Source organism: Otolemur garnettii, unplaced genomic scaffold (genome assembly GCF_000181295.1).
Source record: "Otolemur garnettii isolate 467f Iridium unplaced genomic scaffold, OtoGar3 scaffold00029, whole genome shotgun sequence".
Taxonomy (NCBI): Eukaryota; Metazoa; Chordata; class Mammalia; order Primates; family Galagidae; genus Otolemur; species Otolemur garnettii.
This window is the reverse complement of record NW_003852424.1, coordinates 11311700-11325797: the sequence shown is the minus strand read 5'-3', so window position 1 is coordinate 11325797 and position 14098 is coordinate 11311700.

Here is a 14098-nt window from a genome sequence, read left to right as displayed (position 1 = left end):
GTCTAGTTCCTTCCTGCGAGAGGTTCATTCTGCTGATTTTTCATTGCGGTGTGTTCACTCCAACCTTATCACCCCTTTCATCTTTCCCTCCCTCTGTGAGGAGAGGCTGGTGAAGAACCAAGAACCCCAGAAGAAGAGGGTGAAATAGAGACTCTAACTAAGGAAGCCCCAGGCAGAGGAAGGGGCACCCAGGAATAGTTTGGGTACATCCTGATGATGTTTCTGCTTCTTGCCACTTTGTGGGGTCCAATTTTTTTGGCTTCTGGTGATACAAGAGGGTGATTGACTGAAAGGGAGTAGTAAGGGGCTTGGCAGCCAGGACCAGGTCAGGGAGACTGAACTGGTGAAGGAGAGAATCAGCACAGGTCTAGCATGGAACCAGGGGAGGATGTCGGGTCCTGTGGGACATGGGGATCAATGTTTATATTCTTTAGTAGACCACAGTGCTTTTCTAGAGAGATGGGCTTTCCCAGATGTACCGATGACTTTTGTTTTACCTGTCAGGGAGCTGTGGGAAGAGTGAGCATATGGCAACAGAGGCTACCCTGAAAGGTTGAACACAGCCTGGGAGCCAAAGAGGTCAATGAAATTGATGAATCGTGCCCCTTAGCATCACTCAGACTTGTCAGAGTGGAGGCCCTTGTTGCTAGAATACTGAAAGCCCATGCTGTCTCTGCACAGAGGCTATTTGTGGTCAATAGTAGGAAGAATAGGGTCCTGCGTAAGGACTCAGGTGAAAGCACGCGTCTGGGCTTGCTCCGATCTAGGTTTCCTCTGCCAATATTTTCTTCACTGCCTTAAGGCTGACCAAGTATAAGATGCAAAGTCAGAGAGAAAAAAAACACAGACTTGCTTCCCTGGCCGTGTTGCTGAAGAAGAACTGACATGTGCCAATGTCATCAGCATCTCCCCTGTAGAGCCCTGCTGCTGACAGGCTGGTGTCTGGACACGCTCTTTCTGTGTGGACCAGGTAGATCAGGATGGGATGACGTTGGCAGAATTGTGGTGGAGAGGACAGCATAATAATAACACCATCGATATAATAAAGTGAGAGGAGCAGTATCAGCCAATGGCCTGGAAACTCAAGAAATTTAAGGAGCATCCAGGCCCAATGAGCTGTAACTGCTCCAAGTGTTCAGACTGATGGAAGTCAGTCAGCCACCAGGGTGAGATGGCCCAGAATAGCACATAAAATGGATGGAAGAAATGGACAAGAGCACAAGCACAGTTATTTTGAAACTACAGAATTAAAAGCTGAAACAACAGTCCATGGAGAAGCAACCTGTCTGTGTGTTATGGTTGAATATTTGGAGTTGACAGCCAGGCCAACACAGCAATGTGTTTGAGGTCAGAGTTCAGCCACTGTACAGGCACCCCCCCTGCAGACTGCATCTGAAATAAATAACACTGGGCCTCCCAATAACTAGAAATCATACCAGTAGATGAATAATAATGATACTGATAATAATGCGTCCCACTGGTCGAGCACTTTCTCAATGTGGACCTGGTATTTATTTTATAACTCACTCTAATCTTCAAGCCACAAAGAGATTAGAAGGCAGTAATCTCAGCATCATTTCAACGAGGTTAGCTACTTTCCAGTGACAGTGGCAGTGCTGTGTTGTGAACCCAGATTCATTTGGCTTCAAAGCATGGGTTTGCCCTGTGGATTGTTTTATCTCTCCACCAGCCAGTCTGTTAATACAGCAGAAAATGATTGCGTCTGCCATCTGGAGAGAGTGTGACTGGAGGTGTGATTGGGGCAATACACGATAGAAGTTATACTTCATAGATGAAGTAACATCTGTCAGGTCCTACAGGCCCTTCATCACCTCCTGGATATGACATACTAAGACCTGTGACTCTTAGAAGGGGCCTCCTGAGCTGCCACATCACTCTTGACTGGAAAGAGAACATTAACAGCCTCATTCTATGAGAAATTCAGGTCTTAGATTAATTTGGCTCAGATTCTGTCATGCTTACACTGGGCCCTGGATGCTCACATATCTACTGAGCTGCATCTCTCCCTGTGAACTCAACCACTTTGCATGACAAAGCCTCCATATTTTACCTTATTATTCCCTGTGGGTCTGGAAAGCTGCCTGATCTCCAGCTAAATCTTGTTCAAACCCACCACACTCCTGCAAGGAGACTTGCAGTGAACACACTGATGGCCCAAGACCACCACACTGTGGTCTTTCTAACAGTGGCTGCCTTCTGCTGCCCCCAATCCTGGGCTATCCCTTCATGGCAACTCTATGGTGTAAGGGAAACAACAGCCTGAGCTTCAAAAGATGTGATTATTAACTGTCTATGAAATTATGCAACTTAATTCATCTGAGTCTCAATTTCTTTATCTGTGAAATGGGGATCAAATAATACTTGCCACTAGAGTTTATTGAACATCTGTAGTGTGCCAGAAGCTATCTTGTGTATGTCATCACATTCAACTTCACAGTAACCCTAAACTTTTACCTCTTTCTTTCTTCCTGGCTGAAGCAGGATTCTTCTATTTGGACACCTTTTCTGATATAAGCAGAAGTTCGTTGTGCTCTTTGATTACAGTGCATTGGGTTATCCAACTTCCCTTTAGAAGGCTACCCATTTAGCTGGGTCATTTTCTCTGGGGGCTTTCTTTTTCAGTCCCAAATTCCTTACTTTTCTCACCAGTCGTGTTGTTGAAATAGCAGGGTACCTTACAACCAATTGGCATTACATGATTTCTAGGTTATGGAGCAAGACAACCATACTTATGTAATCAAGAATAGAAAAGACTGATTATATCCACGCTGTGATGTAGCATGTAACGTGCACTGCAATGGCTGTCTGCCCCCCATCTGGAAGGAGATCTGTGGTTCATCACTTCATTTGAAACATGGAGCTAGTGGGACAAAGGCAGAGATCGTCATGTACATTTGAACAAGGTTGCTTTGCTATCTCATGGGCAGTTTGGGGGCCCTGCCTATAACCTCAGCAAACTCCCTGGCAGAAGTGCACTCCTAGGGCCCTGTTCCTGACACTAGCAAATCCCAGCACTCCAATTTCCTTCCATTTGTAAATGTTCAGTTAAAACAAACGAGAGTTCAGACAAGGCAGTTTGGGAACTCATCCTAGGAAAAGAGCTAGCTGTCTCATTGCTGAATTTCCCTACAGTCACCTTGGAAGTACTCCCCTTGGGAAGCTATGCACTGATGCCAGCACCCAGTCTAGCCTTCAAAGCAGTTTTGGAACTCTTTTTCTGGAATGACTATCAGAGCAATCATATGAGGTCTGACGATTAAGTTGGTGAACTTAACCTAGAAAAAGTGCTACATAGCTGAATATTGCCTTTGAAGTAATCCCCTTGGCCATCTGGTGACCTTAGTGATGTTCTGCAATGAGATATGTAGCACTGTTTCTGGAATGGGTTTGCCACCTTGACTGACCTCATACTTTGTGCAGGCAAGTGCAGTAGCTACTTGCTTGTAAGATGAATGAGAAATCGCCTTGCCCTCCAAAAGTTTATTCTGTAGTGCAAGGGCTAGCAAACCTTTTCTCTGAAGGGTCAAGTAGTTACGTATTTTGTAGGCTAAGAGGTCAAACGTGGTCTCTGTTGCAATTACTCAATTCTGTAGCCATAGGCAATATACAAATGTTACAACATGTCTAAGCTTATGGCTGTACAAACACACAATGGCCAAAGTCTCCTAAGCCCCACTCAAGGGGGAAAACTAAACGTGAACAGTCAGTAATAAAAGGATATGTGTAATAATGGAAGTACACACAAGGTGTAAAAGCAGTGTAGAGAGGGCGAGTTGCAGAGTATGCTCCATTAGTCTACGGCAGGGTACATCAACCTTGGTACATTGACATTTGGGGCCAGATCCAGATAATTCTTTGCTGTGGAAGAGTTCCCTGTGCATTATGAGATGTTTAGTAGCACCCCTAACCTTTGTCAACCAGGTGCCAGTAGCAACCATCCAACCCAGGCTGTGGCAATGAAAAATATCTTCAGAGATTGCCAATGGTCTCAAAGAAAATTGCCACCAGTTGAGAACCACTGGGCTAGGGTCTTTAATTACCATGGCAAGAGGAAAAGTCACATACATTCTTATGAAGATGGTGACCCCTAATTAGGGTTTTGAAAGATGAATAGGAGCTGGTTACGTGGATGGATGACAGCTTGTTCTGTGTGAAGAAGGTAGAACATTTTAAGCAGAAGGCAGAGGAAAGCAAAAGCAAATAGATGTGAAATAATATGATCTGGTGAAGGATTACAAACCTTTGACTATTTTGAGGTCACTGCATGTGTGTGTGTGTGCGTGTGCATGAGCACGTGTCTGCATGTGTACACACCTGTGTGCCTGTGCATGGAGAGGTTAGAGGGCAAGGTGAGAGAGGTATACAGGGAACAGATCACAGTGGTCCTTGTGGGCCGACCTGAAGAGATTAGAGGTTGTCTGGTAAATAATTATATTGTACATCCTAACATGTGGAAGGATAGTGGGTTATTGATGAATAGCTGACATGGCGAACCGTAGGCCCTGCCAGAAGGTGTGCTTAGAACTCACAGAACTACTACCCTGGCTACCCCAGGTTGAAGCAAAGAAGTGATGGTAACTTCTCCTGCCAACTCCCACGTAAATCCCCTGTGTGAGGAGAACGAATTAATTTTAATAAAACCGTAAATATGAACCAAAATGTGCTCTCAGATAGCTGCTCTACCGTGTGCTAGGCCAGATTTTATCATTCTGTGCTATTTACAAGATATTCTAGTACATGATAAACTTAATAAAACGGTGGAGTCTACTGATATTGCTGTACCACTAACCACAAAATTCCCCAGAATATACGTAGCAAATAAAAATAAGTGCACTTGCCTGAGAGTGAAGGAACGCAAGCAGGGTCATTCCCTGGTGTGGGAGACACATTCCACTCCAACCCACTGACGTCATCCACGTGGCTGGCTTATTTCCAGGGGTTGAAGGGTCCCGGTACATTATTCAAGCCCTGCAGAGAAGAGGATTTACATTTTGAATTTTTAAAACCACTTTTTAAAAGAGAAAACTCAGGGAACTTTTATTATCCTTGTTTTATCAGAGGGTAAATAGAAGCTCGGCAAGGCAAAGTGACTCCACCTTAGATAAGACTGAAAATGACCATTCTTTGGTAAACACATTTTATTTTTCTTTTACATGTTTTGTTTGAAAAATTTTCATGTATCAGAAACAAGTATTAATTAGGTTTTTGCCACCCCCCCCCAGATTAATTTGAAGCAAACATCAAATTGCCATGTTGTTTCTTTTCTTTTTTTGAGGCAGGGTCTCACTTTGTTGCCCTGGGTAGAGTGCTGTGGCTTCATCCCAGTTCACTGCAAGCTCATCTTCTTGGGCTCCAACTTTCCTCTTACCTCATCCTCCCAAGTAGTTGAAACTATAGGCATGTACCAGCACACCTGGCAAGTTTTTCTATTTTTAGTAGAGGCAGGGTCTGGCTCTTGCTCAGGCTGGTCTTCAACCCAAGAGCTCAGGCAATCCACCCGTCTCAGCCTCCCAGAGTGCTGGGGTTACAGGCATTACCCACCATGTCATTATGCTTCCAACATTGTACTTCCAATGTTAATAATGCACTTTTATGATACTTCTTCTATTCTTCAAGATGGGGATAAATGAAATAATATATATTTTTTAACTTAGCATGTTTCTATTTTTCAAAAAATGATCCTATGATTTCTTTTACCTGAAGCTAGACAAGATAATACAACAGGCACTGGATGGATCATGTGATAACCAGACCCCCTTGACTCCCTGCTAAGACCAGTGGGGAAGGCAAACAAGCCCCCAACCCTTGAAAAGAGTTTCTCTTGGAGTTCTTTAGTCCCAGGCCCTGCAAGGGTGGAGAGGCTAGATTCCGAGAAGAAAGCCTAAAATAAGGAAGTGTGAGGGGAGGGGTGGACTCCAAGAAAAACCTTTAGTGGAAGTCCCAAGTTCTTGACCTGTGATTGTCCTTTGGCTTGTGATTATCCCCTGATTTGTACTTCCACCTTGACCCTCCAATGTGACCCATGAGCTAATGTTATCCCTGCCCCTTAAGCTAACTGCAAATTTGGCTTCTGTTCCTGCTTGCTTGCTGATTAAGCAGTAATTAGGATATATAAACCCATTTTGCCTGGCACTCAGGGTCGCTTGTCTCTTATGGCAATGACCCCTGTGCAGGTACAATAAATTTCTATTGATTAAGGCATCAAAGTGGGGTCTGAGTCCCTTTCTCAGCTGTGTGAGTCACAACAATAGCTACAGTGACCAAGAACTGTGAGTAATCAGGAAAAAACATCAGTTGTCTATTATCCGTGCCCTCAACTTCACAGGTGAAAGCTAGGAAAATAGATGATAGATAGATAGATGAATATGGTTTGGAGAAGTATCCTTTGAGTCTAACAGAACTTGATCCTCCCTGCACCTTTTACTGGTTATATGATAGCTGTCACTCAGCTCGCCTCCTCCCCAGCTCATTTTCTTCAGATCTCAAAGAAGGCTGTGTGTTATATCAAATATTTGTTGTCACAGCAAGGCTCCATAAAAGACCACCCCGGACTCAGTGCCTTAAAACAAATAAACATTTATTTTGCTCATTAGTTTGTAGTTCAGGGATTAAAGTTAGATGTTGTCAGACAATTCTTTTGTCCTTTAGATTCGCTTATGTATATTGTGAGGGGTGCCTGGCTGTGATCTCAGCTTGGACTGCTGTGACAAATCAACTCTGCTCCAGCCATGGCTGACCCCAGCAAGCTAGCCCAGGCACTTCCTCACAAACATCTCAGAGGAACCAGAGGGTGAACTTCTGTTCATAGATGTTTTTACAAGCAAGCTTCCTCTTCTATCCCATTTGCTCACAGTGCATTGATTGCAACCAGTTGCATGGATAAAACACAGTAGAGCAGGGAGATGATGTTCTGCTCTTGGGGGAGCAAGGGGGAGGAAGTTACAGGGAAACTGTACCTGCTAGAACATTACAGGGCAAAGGGTGTGCACACTGGGAGGGCTAAGGAGTTGGGGCCCTTAGTGTAATCAGCACATCACAGGATCCCTGTAAGACTAGCTAAATGGAGTCATTAAAGGGATTAAGTGAAATAGCATTCACATAAGTAACATGCATATAAAGTAGTGAAGGGCTTAGCACAGCATTTGCCATATTATAAGTGCTCCGTAGAAGTTAAGTATTAGTTATTGTTATTAAAATATTGTCATATTATTATTGTTAATGCTTTCAGGCATTTTCAGGAGGAAAACAAAGGACTGTAGGAACGCAGAACAGAAAGAGACTCCTTCCTCTAAGAGGAAGACAGGTGCATGAAACAGCATTTGAATAAGACCCAGAGGGATGGTGTTTTGAGTTTGGAACAAAACAACAAAGAAACAGAAATATAGACATTCCTTTAAAAGCCCACATATTCTGTTGGCATTGGCCTTCATAGGCATCTGACCGCTTAAAATAACTTGAAGGACTCCAAGAAATTTCCCAGCCTCTCAATAGCTCTTCCATTGGCCTGAAACCTTATTTAAAATTCCTCCCAAAAGAACATTTCTTCTGGATAAGACACTACGATCATCTCCAAGGACATGGGGTGCAATCTAGTTCTTGTTGGCCCATCATGGTTCTTGGTAGCAATGGTATGAAGCATAGTCCCTTGGAGAGGGAGCCGGCCTTGGGGGCTGGGCTGGACCACATAATGACTTTGCCTGAGGGAGGAGAGGCTCTGGGCAGTTGAGAGGGTGAACCCTCCTTGGCACCAGGGGGCTGGCATGTGCAGAGGAAGCTGGTAAAGAATGCAAGAGATCTGTTACAATTACCATCTTAGACTGGGTTTCCCCCAAAGCAGATCCTGAGACTTGAGTGGTTTATTCAGTATGTGATCCCAGGAAACACAGGTAGGGGAAGTGAGGCAGGAAAGGGAAGGGAGTCGGGCCAGGGGAAGTTAATGAAAGGATGCTGCCATGAGCACTGGCACCTGGTCCCACAAGGGACTGCACGGAGCGTTCTTCAGACCTGTCCCACCCAGGGAATGAGGGGGCAGCATTTATTATCCAGGAAACCCAGCCCCTCAGTAGTTGGAGGCTGCTCCCCAGGGCATCAGTTCCCTGGCACTTTGTTCTTGTCCCTTGAACAATCCAGGTGTATTCTAGTGGCCAAAGAAAGCCCTGAAGCAAAGAGCACTCAGTGTGTGCGGTATGGAGCCTGTGGGAGATCTCGAGATCTGTGACTGTGTGGGGCGTAGGGATGAGGCACCAGCGGCCAGTCCTTGCACAACCACGAGACAGGATTTCAGTGTGGCTGTAACTATCTCACTTTCTGGGCTGGCCTTTCTTCTCTGCACTATTTCCCATAGCTATGTTCTATATTCCAGTGATAGAAAATGAAAATATAGTGTGGAGGAGTCATGTCGATATCCCCTTCTCCTTATGCTTTTTAAAGTGGATGCTAAACTTTCCAGTCGGTCATCTGGTGCGGCGAGGGAGGGAGGGGAGTGCAAGCAGAGGCAGGGGGAGGTGTGAACATGGCAGTAAACTATACGGGCTTATTTTTTACCCTCAGCCGTGAAGGTTTAGATTATGACTGAAAGCAAAACTAGGTGTGAAGGGTAGCAGAAACTGTGCAGAAATAATCAGTCTCCTTTAAATTGATGCACATTCTTGTGATCTTCATTTTTATTGGCTTTAGATTTATTCTATGACATAAATCATTAGGACTATATACAGTGGATCAATTTATTTACAAAATATTTAGAGATAGCAGCACTGCATAAGAGGGGAAGGGGAGCAGAGATGGAAGGGGATGTGAACTTTTTTCAGCGAGACTCTCTTGGCCCTAATTAAATTTATCCACTTGAAAAATAAGCAAGGAAAAAAAAACCCTACAGAGATCATTTATATTAGAACAAAGGAATTGTTTGGAGGGGCGAGGTGGAGATAAAATATGAATCATCATGAAACATATGAAGGATGTCATGAAGTACACACTAAAAATAGTCCCATTGTCATCTATTTTCCCTGGGCTCTCTTCCTTTGTCCCACGCTGGACGTTCTCCTTCTAGTGAAAGAAGAGAGAAGGGTAGTCACTGTGAATATAAGCTGGGAGGCAGGGAGGCCACCAAAGGGCAAGGAATTGTCACAGACTGTCACTTTAGCACTTTACAGTTTGTGTCATTTCAACAGATGTTAATTTATTGGGTCATCAAAAACAGCCTTGGGGCAGGGTCCCTGTTTTGTGGATGAGGTAACCGAGACTCAGATAGGTTATAGCACCAGTTCAAAATTATACAACTAGACACAGGCAGAGCCAAATGAGGGCAGGAAACCAGGGAAAGACCAGCAGGAACTGCAAATTCAGGCAAAATTCATTGTACTGTGCCCTGGAGCTGTGGATATATATCCACCCTCACTCTGGGGACTCACAGCCTGATGTCTTAAGGTGACCTTTTACTAATTAATTCTATCCCCATAAAATGGGGAACCAACAGGGAACAAGGCATAGTCTTTTTCTTCAAGGCACTTCTAATACTTGGCATTGTGATAGCTACATGGTAGCTAGCCTGAGACCCACCTCCAATTCCATGGGGAGGAAGGCAGGCAATCTATTTGCAGAGCTGGTCCCACAGGGTGTAAGGGGATAAGATTTTCTCACTCTATTTCATAATGTTCATGATGTGCTCTCATTGCATCCCAGCATAGAGCAAGGAGGTTCATACAAATGACTGGCTCTTGCATGGGAAGAGCACAGTAACAGGGAATCTGTGTGGTAGAGCCTTTGAAGTCCTTGAAGATGGGCAACAAGGTCAGCAAACTGTCCACAGATAGCAGTGACCCAATGACTGCTGTGGGAGGTTTTTGAAGGCTGGGGAGGGAGAGAAATACGAATAAGGCAGGGACCCACTATTCAAAGAGAAATTCCTTGATGAAACAGACCATTGGAGCAGTGACTAGATTGCACTGGGATAGGATCTTGGGGCTCTGGGCTTGGATAAAGTGACAGGGCTGTGATGGGAGGTGATAGAATAATACTTCCATGGAGAAACAATGCCAAGCCCAGTATCAGCCATAAAAGACCATCATTTTCCAGAAGGGAAACCTAAGTCACAATACTAAATGGGATCAAGGCGGGGGTGATGGTGGTGGTAGGTAGGGATGAGGTCAAGTGTTGTTAGCCTTTTCTATGTCAAGCATCAATTAGTATGGGAGGGAAGAAGAGGAATTTTCGCCATGGGTCAGAATCCCTGCTCAGAGCTGTGCTCATGATCACACTTATTCACCACAAAATCCCTGCAAGGTAGGCTTTATTAAGTTCATTTTCAAACAGGAAACAGATTATGTAATTGTTCATAGAACACTGATGATAAGCAACAAAGCTAGGGAGAGGATCCAAGCTTGCCTACTGCCAAACATCTCGGTATTTGAGTCCATCATGCAGTACTGTTTGATAATAAGGACTGAATTCAAAAGGCAGGACTACAAGTGGGCTAACTCTGGGATGATGTGGAAGGACAAGGTAAGGAAATCTAGGTGACCCGTAGGCATGTGTGCGAAGAGAGAGGAGGGGACTGAGGGCAGGGGTTTGGGCCTTACAAAAGCATCATCATCTTCTAAGGAATTAAGTTGCCTGGCCACTGACCAATGGTCAAGAAAACTATACTTGAAACTTGGAGCTATTAGTGAAGTCACAGAATATGGAGTGACTGGTTGGAGAGTTTGGGTTGTTGTATAAGTCATCCCATGCTTGCTATAGCTGTGTGCCCTGCCAACAGAGCGTGTTTGATTTATGCAATCATCTGTCATGCTGTAATATCATTCTCATGTTATGGAAGATGCTCATCATGGCAAGTTTTCCAACCAGCGGGAGGCAACCACCACATGCGGCAGGACAGCCGAGCTAAGTAGTTCAGATGCATTCATATAGGTGGGTTGGTTATTTGTTAAAATAGCGTTTACCTGAAGCACGTATTTTGAACAATGCAAGAAAACATGTATGCGACATGTAGTGCTGGGAGAATGGGGACCAAAGACCCCGTTCTTGGCAAAGGAGAGCATCCCTAGAAAAAGAGGAAAACTAAAAAGTAGGCTAAGTGAGTCAGAACAAAGTAAAGTCAGCTAGTTTACATTTAAGCCAGCCATTGCTAGCAAGCTTCTTGCTTTTTCTGAAATTCTAGCCTGTTGGGGATACAGCTTATAAACACTCCACTGGGTCTGTGAGCACTCTGAGGAGAGTAATGGCCATAGAAGAGATTATGGCAAGTCCTAGAAAAGATACATCTTCTAGGGCATTTCCTGCCCTTTACTCAGGCAAAGCAGATACCCATTGTGGAGATTTGCATTTGCCTGGGGCAGAGACCAAGGGAGTAGCTGGAGCTCTGGGATATGAGCAGAAGAGCTTATATCCTTTATGGCAGAGGAAGATCCTCTGTGGGGGTGATGGGAGGGAAATGCCTCCCTCCCACCCATCCCTCAGAGGAGATTAACGCTGGTGGCATTTTACTCCACAGAGAACTAGCAGAGTTTAACACCTCCCTAGAAATCTGTGTTTGTGGCCTCAAGCAGGAGGCCCTCCCAATACAAGGCTCAGATTTCAGATTTCTGATGGTTAATAATGATAACAATAGGAGCTGATATGGTTAATGATAATAATAATAACAATAGGAGCTGATATGATCAATCTGAGAAACTGCTGATGTCCTTGTTCCCTCTCTTATCTTACCCTCTGGGCAAATAGACTTCAATAAAATCAGAATGGAGCAAACACTCTGGGCCATTGCTGGAATTCCACGATGAACAACAGACCCCTGAGGCTCCCACTTTTAACTCTACTCTATGTCTCTTGTCTTTCTTTACCTTCGCTTCTAACTTTATATTTCTTCAGTCGGTCACTGCCAGTTTCCACAGGTCTCCGCAGATGCTGCTCTTGGAATGGGACCCCGACAACACATAATAATAGACGGAGGCTGGTTTAGTTTCTGATAAGGAATAGAGGGCATGAGCGTCAATCAGCTTATCTAGAAACTAAAATATGTTATGTACTTTTTGTGAATTTTTGTATTCAATCCTCACTGTAACACTGTGTCTTAGGTACTACCATCGATATCATTTGGATCAGGAACCTGAGGCTTGTTTTTCGGGGCGTCATTTTCAAGTTCACACCATAAAACACTGGACCAGTAATGGCCCGGATCTTGCCTCCTGATCTAGAGGCCTCCAGATCAGATTGCTTTTGGGAGATGAGTGAAGGTCTCTGAGCCTAGAGTATCAGGTCATCTTGGGGAGATGTAGAAAGAACCCAACTATAAAGAACTATAGACAGGGCCTGGTGCGGTGGCTCGTGCCTATGATCCTAGCACTGGGAGGCTAAGAAGGTGGATCACTTGAGCTCAGTTCAAGACCAGTCTGAGTAAGAGCAAGACCCCATCTCTACTAAAAATAGAAAAGTTTGCCAGGTGTCAGGGCAGGTGCCTGTTGTCCCAGCTGCTTGGGAGGCTGAGGCAGGAAGATCACTTGAACTCAAGAGTTCAAGACTGCAGTGAGCTATGATGATGCCACAGCACTCTACCTAGGGCAAAGAGTATCTGTCAAACAAACAAAAAAATTAAGGGCTTATATTTTGATTTTTATTCTCGTTGTTTTATTGTCCGGTTAAGACTTTTTTTCTCCCTTTATGTTTTCTGACTTTAAAAACAATGTTGCTCTTTGTCTTGGTTTATTACTAGCTGGATGATAAACTCTGAATCCTCACCCAGGCCCAGGCCTGCAGCCCTGTCAGTCTCGAGCCAGCCTTCCTCAGGGGTGGTGCCCCCGAGTGTCTCACTCCTCTGCTGTCCTCAGAATCTTTCCTCGCTACTCCTGTCACACAATACTAGATAAAAACTGGTTTGGCCTCTAATGAGCAACAGAAGACATGGGGTATAATAAAAAAGAGAGAGAGAGAAACATGTCCATTGGGGTTATCATAGTAGTCATTAGTGAACTGGTAATATTTATTACTAAAATAGACAATAAAATACTAAATAGTAAGCAAGTTCCAAATACTAAAATAGTAAAGACTAAATACATACTAAATAATATTAAGCACTAAAATATGTAACAAAATATTACTAAAATAGTAAAAATACTGGCTTGACTTATATAATGTTATATAATTTATAAAGTAATTTTGCCTATAATATGTCATCTTAATATGTTCTACCAAATATAGTCAGGGTTATTTTATACCCCAGCCAGAGACACTTTATTAAAAAAAAAAATTTCCCAAAGGATCTTCTTTTAGGCTGATTTTATAGTAAGATGAATCTACTGTATGATAGAAAAAGTGAGAGCCTTTAAAGATTAATCCGTTCTGATATTTTTCAATTTATTTCCAGAAAATTAAATGAAACTGACAAACATACCTTGGGGACCTTGTTAGGTGCTGACGGGAGATATAAAGATGAACAAGCTTTGGTCGGCGCCCACAGGGAGCCCCAATCTTCTGGGAGAGATGATACTGAAGCTCTTGGAGAGAAAAAGTAATTATAAATGATTTGAGTGATAGTTCAAGGCTGGTCTAGATGAGCTGTCTCAGGAGAACGTGCCAAGTTGATTGATAACACCTGTGATATTTATGGCTGAATGTGGTTGTGTTAGTTAGGAAGGCCTCACTGAGGAGCGGGGCTGCCATGAGGGTACTTGAGGTTCTGTATTCTCCTGGCAGAGACAGTAGAGGATCTGCCCTTTGCTGGGGTTCAGTTGGCCAAAGTTCAAGCCTCTTTAGGCACTACTCAGCTCTAGGTCTCACTTGCTCATTTGTTAAATGGAAGCTGCAAGGAGGAACTGAGACGGCCCACATCTGGATCAGTGCTGTAGCAGGGCACAGTCGCAACAGATGGCAAGCCCTTTCCCCCATTGCTCCTCTGTGGGTGGGGCACAGGTAAGCAGGAGGATAAGAATAAGAGCTCCACAAATGACATAAACACATCTTATGTGGTTGTTAGAGTTGGCCCAATAGGTATGGGTTTCTGATTTCTATAACCTGGAAAGATCCTGAAGGGAGCAGCATGGGTAGTAAAGATGGTGCCTGGACATGCTTCTGGCCTACACATGAC